At 38.8% G+C, this 11,034-nt stretch overlaps 1 long non-coding RNA gene across 1 annotated transcript; it reads left to right on the top strand.

The window, feature by feature from the left end:
• The first annotated feature begins 3,662 nt into the window (after positions 1 to 3,662).
• Positions 3,663 to 9,802, top strand: LOC311084940. Its single transcript, XR_014606675.1, has 3 exons — positions 3,663 to 6,048; positions 6,636 to 8,319; positions 8,581 to 9,802. It is a non-coding gene; the product is annotated as an uncharacterized lncRNA (long non-coding RNA).
• The last annotated feature ends 1,232 nt before the right edge of the window (positions 9,803 to 11,034 follow it).

The following is an 11,034-nucleotide window of genomic DNA, read 5'->3' as shown; positions in this document are numbered from 1 at the left end:
AAGTACAGTGCAAGCTTTTCTAATCTTTCTTATCAAGCTTTTTGTAATGAGATGCTGTTTCTTCGTAATTAGTTGTGAAATGTACTTGCAACTTGCAAGTGACATTTTTTCTACATCAAATAAAATGTTTTGAGTCTAATCACTTCCATCTTCACTGTCTCTATTCAATACAAATGTGGAAAAACCCAGAAAATTATGAAAGTACAGAAGAAGTTTACATTTTTATGGAGCATGCGTGTTTGTAATCTATTTTGGACTGCAGGAAGAACATGTCAGTTGTAGCCTACAGTCGTAGACGTGATGTGGTTTCACACATTTTCTAATGGCCCTTGTTGAGAACTTAAGTGAGCACGTCCTGTCTCTTTCCTGTTGAGACGTGCAGGACAGACACCTTTAAATGTTGATGAACGACAAAGAGCCACAAAAGGGCTAAAAAGCCCGTTTCACACGTGCGTATGCGGTACAGGAGCAGCACGTACGCGATATAGTGCTTTCACATGCTGCGTTTGCAGTGCGCAACTGATCCGCGGCTGTACCACAAACACATCTACTCACTATTTGTATTTCAAATCCAGATGTTATCAGCAACTTTTATTTTATTTTTTAAAGTTTTGTCAGCATTGCGATTCTCTTATACACATATACACTCTTTATTAGACGTATATTCACGTTTAAACACAACTTAAACAACGTATATTCAAGGCATTACTTCTATATAGATTATATATTAAGTTGCTCAAGCAAGTGGTAAAATATTTAACCATGTACGTACCGCAGCCGTTCCGCAACAAATCCGGACCTGGGTATTGAAGGACGGCGGAGCACGGAGCCGACACGCAGCGGAGCTGATCTGCAATTGGTGGAAATCCGGGGTAACCTGTTAACATGGGTGGGAAAAAAAATACGCACCGCAAACGCACTCCAAACAGAGTATATGTGAAACTTTATTTATTTTAAATTTAAAATAAATAAAATTCAATGGAATATTTAAAGATGATTGAGGATATATGTTGCAATTAAAACACATTAATTTCAAATAAAATATTATTGATGTATGTATTATTAATTTCCTGTTTCAATTGCCCTGAAAATGTGTTACCAGAACTGATCAAATGTTAAAATATGAATAATGTGTATCATTTTGTTCATTGCAGGTCTTCTGTCCATGTCCTTTTTCAGGATCTTGTGAACCAAACTACACATATTTTAAGCACATGAGACCAAACATCAAGCATATGACAAGCTGATATTTGATATCTGAACCTATAGGTTCATATATGATGCTGTCTACAGTACCAAAATTGATTTCAGGGTTTTTTTTTTCTAGTACCTCACCATCAATAAAGTTTTTTTTTCTTCTTCTTGTCAGTCATCTCTGGCTGATATTTAGGTATATTTATTTATTGTTAGATTCCCTATTCATAGGGGCCCATTGAAACATAAATGTTCTGCTTTGAAACAATATGTAGGTTTTGAAATAAACATGACTTGACTGAAAAGGGGACTTGAAGTCAGGGGATGTGCTAATCTAAAATACCAGATATGAATGACACTCCCCTAAGGGATACGTCAGTTAATGCTCATCATATGCAGATATAACAAATAGGAGCAGCATCAAACATTTGCCAGTTGTTTGGTGTACATTACTGAACACCATTCTAAAACACGTTTCCATTACGCATTAGTTGATATAGCCTACTAATGAATACACAAAGTGCTTTATCTGAACAACTTTCAGTTTGAACTCCTTGCATTGCCAAACAAAGCAAGCTCAAGCTCACAAGATTGTTATGTTACAGGTAAGTGCAATAAGTTTGTTCTGTTATTTTCAGAGAATAAGGTATTTTTGGCATTGCAAAACAGGTCGTTATAGACACAGTTTTTGATTTTGGGTGATTTTTGTGATAGTCATGTCTAGTGTTTCTAAAGGTTTTATACAATCTGCATATATTTACAGCCAGAAGCATACCCAAGTGATAAATAAATATATTTGACATACATTTTATTTTATGCTAAGTATACTAATGTAGTATTTGACTCAAATATTTACATATTTAAGTACTTAAAGTAACACACCACCGTTTTTTTTTAAATAGGGGTTATTCACCATCTCCCCTACATTTAGATAGGTGGGCAAACGCATTTTTGTCTTGCATGTGCATGCATTGTCTTAGGCTACGTTTACACTTGGCCGGTTATTTCCATAAACGGACATTTCACCCTCTCCGTTTTCAGAAAAGTGTTTGTTTACACAAACCCGTGTATATGCCGTCAAGAGCATGCCAAACCTGTAGGTGGCAGTGTAACGAGAAGCTCAAGCCCATGTTAGTCAATCAGAATCCTGAAAATATAGGTCACACCTTTGACGCAGTGCAAGTTCTGTCGCATACTGTGACGTCGACTGCCTAAAACTCTGTTTTTCTCAGTTTACATGCAAACGTGCAAACAGAGTTTTCCAAAATCTCCACTCTGGCCGGAGTTTTTAGAAAGAATCGTTTTCAGAGGCGAATTCTCCGTTTGCGTGTAAACGAGGGGCACAACCGAAGGGAAATGTCTCCGTTTTTCAAAATAGCCATGTACGTGTAAACGGGGCCTTAGTCTAGCAGCGCCGCCGCTAGCTTAGCATAATGAATAGAATCCTTTGTTGCCAGATAGCATGTCATCAAAAACCTAATTACTTCTTGTGGCCTGTGTATTCACAACGAGTAAAAATAGCAATGCAGATTAAGACTAGGTGATTTCCTAGGCAGATATTGACTTGGGACTATATTGGGGTGAGTCACAGGCGAAGCACTGTTATTTGGCCGCTGAGATATCACACAACACCTGAACCAATCACCACCCGAGATATCTCTGCGCCCGAGTAGCATTGGCTTTCATTCAGTTATTTAATGAAATAAATTCATTTTAAATACATTTTGGAATATGTAATATTATGACCCACAAGGGGTAAATAATCAGGTGCAAGGCGGTAGTGCAGCTTCAATCAACAGGTAATTTTTTTATTCAAATAATTCAACATATTAAAAAGGTGTAACAGACCTTCAATGCAAATACCCACAAAGAAAAAATAAAAAGAAACAAAAATAATTTAGCCATGGGTTACCTATATTGTGAAGACGGTGGCATTCAAAATGCTCTCACCACAACAAAGCTCACAGGAATCAAACTGCAAACCTACAGAAAATGCAGATAAAGTGACCAAACCATCACACGATCCCAGCCACCTCACCACCGCCATCCACACAGTGAGGGTAACCCAGCAGCCATCGTTGGTTTAAAAAGAAATCTACAACAAGAAAGAAAAACAAATTAACTATCTGTGGGTAATGCAAGTAGAACAAACCAGTCAGCACCATTAAACCATTACTATTCTTTTGTGGCCTAGGTTTTCCCTATGCAATTTTGGTCTAACATCACACAAATCATAAATAAACCAAAGAAAATTAAATCTAAGGTAAACTGTAACAGTGCATACCTATAAGGGAAAACACAGTTAATTACAACAAAGAATTATTTACAGTATATATAAAAAAATATATCAAAATAAAACACACTCAAGATAAATGCTGCACATAATAGAAAAACATTTAGTTCCCTTTAAATAAAACAATACCTCTAAAATCCATTATTTTGACTGACACTCAGGCAATAATCCGGCCACAACACTAAAAACATAAGAACATAAAATCATTAAAACATAATCCTAAAAACAATTTCATAAAATTATAAGACTACTGCCTCCTTAACGGTGTGTATCATATGTTCAATATGCCGCTACAACATTCACACATGACTCACAATCAATCACAGCAAAGAGGAAGCGAGAGGGCAAACTAATCTCTCTACCTACCATCCTTTGAAGTTTTAGATGTGCGAAACATCCATTCATCCACACGATCAAGGAAAGGAAGCGATAGAGCAAAGAAACCTCACTACTTCCTTATATAGCGCTGGGGCTGATGGGACTTGTAGTGGCCCATTACAAATAGTTTTTTTTTTCTCTCTCACTAGGGTATGTTTATTTCTTTGACTAAACTAGGAGTGTCCAATACTGCTCCTGGAGGGCCACCTTTCCAGCAAAGTTTACTTTTATTTATTTAGCAGGCTCTTTTATCCTAAGCGTTTCATCTTACAGACAATTACATGAGGAGCAGGCCACTAACAATACAAAGTTTTACATTTTAAGATTCAGCAGGATACAGTAAAGTGTTCACAGAAAATGTGTTTTTAGCCGTCTTTTGAATATTGTCAGGGATTTGGCTTCCCGGGTAGGGGTGAATAGGTTATTCCACCAGCTAGGAACAGTGAACGTGAATGTTCTGGAAAGTGATTTTTTAGCCACTATAGACCTTATGTAGCCCCGCCCATTTTCAGCTCTGCGCTCGTTGTCTTTTGACTTCCGGTCTGTATTTTCACAGCGATCTTGCATATTTATAAATGAACAGCTCGTTTTAAAATCTTCCTGGTCTACTGACATTTGTTAAGACATATGCTTTAAACATTACAATCCTCATGATAACTTTTGTTAACTTTACATTAAGTAAATCCACTTCAAAAGCGAATTACTCCTGGACAGCAATGCCATAGAAATATACAGAGTGACCGCAAAAACCAATGTTAAAGGTATACTTCCCCTCTGGAAAGATGAATGTGTATTTAAAATGGGTCATTTATGTAGTAGAAATGTTAAATTATTTTTGAATTTGGAGCCTTCTAGACTGAGAAAAGCCAAAAAAATTATTTTTGGCTTATGTGGATGAAAGACAACAACTCCCAGAATGCACTTGCTTCGCTGCCCTACGAGGCCACTCCCAAGTCAGGCCTACCAATAGCGCAGTTAAACAACTAGGCTAGGCTACTAGTTGACTCGAAACTTAAAAGACGCCGTTTTATCATGAGTCTCCGAGCGGGAATTTTCTTAGCAATGCTAAAAAGCACATCAACCGATCACTTGTTTAGCGTTCATGTAAACACTACATTCAGATTCACCAATCGGAATGAATTCAGTTAGACTGAAACAAAAGGTGTGCATGTAAACAATGAATGGCGACTGTAGAAAGCAAAAGCCGAATCCCGGACATTTTGGACGATCTCCACAGCTTTCAGCGATGCAGCTTTCTCCACAGAACAAGAGCCTGTTAGCTATGCTTCCAAAAAAAGATGTCTGACACTATTTGTACATTCTGTGAGTGAGATCCCACCCCCTATGGGCAGGTTGAAAACATGCGGAACAGCTCCTACTACTGGCTGTAGTTTCTAGCCTCTGGCCAAAAATGACGATTTTTGCATCATCTGAGGATTTTTTTTTTCAGACAAAAAATACATATATCTCTCATCTCAGGGGGATATGAGGGAGGGAAGCACGGTAATTCGAAAATACTACAGGTTTTCTACTGATACAAAGCTTAATGCTAAATGCTAATGTCACCGGGTGAAAACCTGGCAAAACCAAAAAGATTCCTCATTGGTCCTAAATCCGGCTCTGTTGAGTGTTGGCCATAACGAGCGCCAGCTGAAGCAAATCAGCTGCGCTTCATTGAAGCACATGCTCAGGAAAAGGAGCATAAAAGAAGAGTGTTTGAGCAGTGTGGAAGCGAAGGGCAGGCAGCAGTGTGTGTTCTGACAGCGGCGGTGAAATAAAAAGGCTGAAGGTTTGATGCCGGATCGGAGTTCTACTGTGAGATTTCCCGAGGCATGCTCACTTAGTGAGTTTTCTGAAGAAACCACGAACAGCAACGCGATGAAGTAAGTGAGAGAGGAAACCACTGCAGGATATTGAGTGACTCACCGAGGAAAAGTTAAGTGCACCTTTCATTTGATTACCCGTTGAGAAAACCACATTTGAAGATTGACCACCACCAGTGTGCAACTAACCTTTGTTTGCGGGCAGTGTGTGTGATCTTGTTGACAGAATGAAGCGTAGTAACTGGAACAGCTGGGAGGATCGCTGATGTGTTCATGCTGATCTTCTGAAAACATTATTCCTCGAGTCATCCACCCTACAGAGAGAAGAGAAACGAGTCGATTAATCACTGTGGAGATGAAGTGAGTTTTGCAGTGTCTGAAAGAGTGAAGTGCACATGTGTGAAGATTTACAAGAGTGATTTTATGCACAAGTGTGGTGAGATCAAACGACTGTGATTCCTCTGAAACTTTGTTGAAGCCATTTCTATGGAAGTAAAAATATTTTAGTTTATTTTGTAAAACCTGAGAAAACCTGTGTTGCAAATAAAACATAGAAATTGGAATGTAAACAGTTAACCAGTGATTTAGTATAATGTAATTTGATTGGCTGTTAGATTTAGTATGAAAGAAATATTACCCGCGAAACAGTCAGAAGCCACTGGACTTTGGAGCAACACAGTCTTTTGACCTACACGTAACTGTACATTTAATTTGTAAGAAAAGTAAATATCCTAAGTTTTAATTTTTTATGTTTTTGAGATTCATAATTAAACAGTCAAACGAAGAACTCTGGATTCAAGACTTTTATTTGACGTTTCGTGTTTGAGTACAAAAGAACTTTGAAGTCCTAAGCTAGTGAGTCAGCTTGTTGCACTCACATCAAAGACTTTGATGGATGAATATTGACTTATGATTGTGAAGATTCCTTCAAATTGATCTGTCTAAAGCTGTGTCCAGGTTCCACTCGAGTGTACGGTGTGGAGGGAAAGAGCTCAACGCACCCCGAGTACCACACTCCACGAGCACTGTCTCTCACGTCCACGAAAGTCCAGTCTCACGAATTCTCCCAACGACGCCGCTCTGTTACGCACGGAACGAGAGCAAAGGCGGGTAAATTACCACAGTCCTGTCTCACTTGTTATTGCCTGATCCACCGTCACTGTCTGTCCCTCAGAAGAGGTGAGGAAGCTGCTGTCATTCGATCGGCTGTTCCATGAACACGTCCACAAGCCGAGTCTGAGCACCGTTACTGTCTGTCCCTCAGAAGAGGTGAGGAAGCTGCTGTCATTCGATCGGCTGTTCCATGAACACGTCCGCAAGCCGAGTCTGAGCACCGTCACTGTCTGTCCCTCAGAGGAGGTGAGGAAGCTGCTGTCATTCGATCGGCTGTTCCATGAACACGTTCACAAGCTGAGTCTGAGCACCGTCACCGTCTGTCCCTCAGAAGAGAAGAGGTGGGGAAGCTGATATTCATTCGATCGGCTGTCCTAAGAACATCTCCACGAGCTGAATACTTACCTGCTCTGTCTGTGGGGGAAAGCTGAAGGCGAGAAGAAGCCTCTGTCCGTCCTACAAGCACATTCTGACGAGTTGAAAAGACGAGAAGAAGCCATTGTCCCACCCACGAGCCAGTAGAGAAGAGGAATATCCCCCCCCCCAGCTCCTCTTCCCAAACCGGGTTCCAGCCCCGAACATTCTCAGCACTGTTTTTATTGTTTTAAATTAATAAAAAGAAAAACCTACCTTTTAAAAGTCATTCTGTTGTCCGCCTCTTGGTGTCCGCTGGTGTCTGCTCCTCCGGAGTGTGGTAATTGTCCCTCGGCCCTAACATCGGTTACACTAAGATCATTACAAGTGCTGGTTGATCAATTTTAAGCGATGACATTGCTTGAAGAAGTTCATTGCTTGAACTTTGAATCTGTAATTATAAGAAAATCCCTCTGTTGCACAGTGTTCTGTACTGTTGAAGAAGAAAATTGTATGATTTAATTACTCATTCTGATATGAAAAGTAATTTTTATCTTCTTTGTTAAAGGAGATCTGTTCATAATTGAAAGATCTAGTGAACGGACTACAAACATTTCCACAGACCATAAGACAAAGCAGCAGCTAAAAGCATCATCAAACTTCCCCCAGAAGATGTCTGAACAACAAGATCTTCTGAAAAACGTACATACATACCTGTCCAAAACGGCTGTTTTCAGCTCTTTTCCATTGAGCCTTTTATTACTCGGATTGGAGAAGCTGGTTGAAGTAGAATTTGTATGTCCATGTGGTCAGAGTACATATCTAACAGTGTTCATCTTCACTGGACCTGCTATTTTTACCTTTGCTTTAATGTACCTCCTATTAAGACCTTTTAAACATGGATGCAGTCGTTGTTGTGGAGGAGTAAATGATGATACTAAGGAGAACTGTCCTAAAGCTTTTGGATCTTGTCTGATTCCACCTGTAATGTGGGCCATCATCTTGTTACTTAATGGTGAATATGTTGCCTGTGTCATGGCAGACTGGAAGGGGGTTTATGTGTTTGATAATGAGCTCAACAGGTCTTGGTGTAAACCTACTGAAAGGATGAAAAATGAGAAGGAGCTACGAGATTTGACTCGCAAATATATTCAACAATCTCAGGTAAGTATAATATACCACATGAGCATGTCCTGTAATTGTAATATCATTATATGAAAATTAAATTAATTATATATATACCTCTAAATAAGTCAGAAAGGAAAAGGAAAGTGGTTTCCTTCCTGATACTCTAAGCAATGAAATTATTCTCTTTTTGTGATCAATTTTTCCTCTTATGAATCATTTAAATCCACAACACATCCTAATCATCAACACAATACGTAACATATATACATTGATTTTTTTTTTTTTTTTGTCTTTTAGGTTTCAGGTTATGTCATGATCTTTGTCCTCAGTACTTTGACAATTTTCTTATTGGGTATTTATGACTGCTGGATACGTAGAAAATGTGATACATCGGCGGGACAAGTGCGAAGAGGTCAAGGAGAGGCTCGTCCTCTTAATTCTGGCAATAACGTTCCTGTGTAAAGGCCCGTTCTCACAAAGAACGATAACTGTAAAGATAACTATAACTGTAACTATATTAGCATCCATACCAGCAGATGATAACGTTTTTGTTTATTATAAGCATATTGCCTGCCGCATTAAATGCTCTAGCTCTTTAAAGCAGGATTGATTCTGATTGGCTGTTGATGTTTAACATTCATCAGCTGGAAAAATCGTTCTGAAAGGGATTCCAACGATATAGTTTCTCCGTGCCATTATTGTTACTGTTTTATATTTAGAACGGATTTAGAACAACTGTAACTGTATTATTGTTATCATTATATTTATTGACCTTGGTGTGAATGGGCCTTAAATCGATTTGGGGTTTTATGGTCTGTCTGTTGTTCTTTAACATCACAAATTTAGGTAGTTTGGCATCAGCATATAATTTAAAGATCAAATGAAAAAGAAATGAGAAAGAAAGGGGGACAGTAGCATGAGTCATCAGGCAAGTGTTTTTTAAATAAACCCCTGATGTAGGCCTACTTACAAACTTTCCAATGCCTCGTTTTATGAGTACAGAACCTATTTGTACTACGGTATAAGTTTGTTACCATTCTGGGCATTATTAGTGGGGTAATTTACGAGGTTCCATTAGCGCCTGCACTTAGCCATTCGGCTGATATCTCTAAATAAGCTCTAACTTTAATAATGTTCGACCAAGGGAAAAAAGGCTTCCGTGGGGGTGTTTGGCTCAAGGTCATGTTGCAAAGGACCCTAGGTTATTTTACTCCAAACAATCCCTTTAAATTTGTGATCATGTAAAACATGATGTCATTTTTGTAAAAAAAAAATATATTTTTCTGTTTTTTTTTTTTTTTTTTTTTTTTTTTTTAATGCATGCAAATCTTTCTTTTTGTGAAGCAGAGAAATTATAGCTAATATAAGTTATCAGGACAAATGTTCAGGTCATGACATGTATTTTTGATGTTACTTTGATATTTTACTTTACAAAAATGTTACCCATATGCTTGCTGGTAATAATAAGTGTATATGCTGTTTCTGAATGCTTTCTGAATTAAATAATTTTGGACTTTAACATTTCCATAATGTTCTTGCTGTTACACACACACACACAGACACACACACACACAAACACTTTAATATTACACAAAGATAACCCGAGTATATACAAAATGCAGTTTTTAAATAATGATTAATTTTTTTTAAGGGAAAAAAGCTGTCTAAACCTACGTGGCCCTATGTGAAAAAGTAATTGCCCCCTTAACCTAATAATTGGTTGTGCCACCCTTGTTGGCGGCAACAACTGCAATCATGTGTTTGCTATAACTGGCAATGAGTCTTTCACATCATTGTGGAGAAATTTTGGCCCACCCTTTGCAGAATTGTTTTAATTCAGACATTGGAGGGTTTTCGAGTATGAACAGCGTGTTTAAGGTCATGCCACAGCATCTCAACCGGACTTTGACTCGGCCTCTCCAAAACCTTAATTATGTTTTATCTGAGCCATTCAGAGGTGCTCATGTATTTTGGATCATTGTCCTGCTGCATAACCCAAGTGCACATGAGCTTAAGGTGACGAACTGATGGCCCGACATTCTCCTTCGGGGATTTTCTGGTACAGCGCAGAATTCATGGCTCCATTAATTATGGCGTCCAGGTCCAGCCCCAGGTCATCACACTACCACCACCATGTTTTGACCGTTGGTATGATGTTCTTTTTATGAAATGCTGTGTTAGTTTTACGCCAAATGTAATGGGACACACACCTTCCAAAAAGTGAAACTTTTGTCTCATCAGTCCAAAGAATATTTGCCAAGTCTTGGGAGAATCAAGCAAATGTGAAACAAGCCTTTGTGTACTTTTTGGTCAGCTGTGGCTTTCGCCTTGGAACTCTCCCATGAATGGCATTTTTGCCCAGTTTCTTTCTTATTGTTGAATCATGAACACTGACCTTAAAGGATGGAACACGCCGACTTTTTGGGACTTTAGCTTATTCACCGTATCCCCCAGAGTTAGATAAGTCCATAAATACCCTTTTCATCTCCGTGCGTGAACATAACTCTGTCTGACGCACCCACCGCTAGCCTAGCTTAGCACAAAGATTGGAGGTAAACGGCTCCAGCTAGCATACTGTTCCCAATAAGTGATAAATAACACCAACATTTTCCTATTTACATGTTGTGATTTGAATAGTCACAGCGTGTACAAATAACAAGGTCACATTAGACAAAGCCATCTTCTAACCGTATACATACTGGGAACTATATTCTCAAAAGGTGAAGCACTGCTATTTGGACGGAGTGATTC

Source organism: Abramis brama (genome assembly GCF_963993115.1).
Source record: "Abramis brama genome assembly, chromosome: 6".
Classification (NCBI taxonomy): Eukaryota; Metazoa; Chordata; class Actinopteri; order Cypriniformes; family Leuciscidae; genus Abramis; species Abramis brama.
Note: the sequence above shows the minus strand (reverse complement) of the source record. Positions and strands in the feature narration are given on the sequence as shown.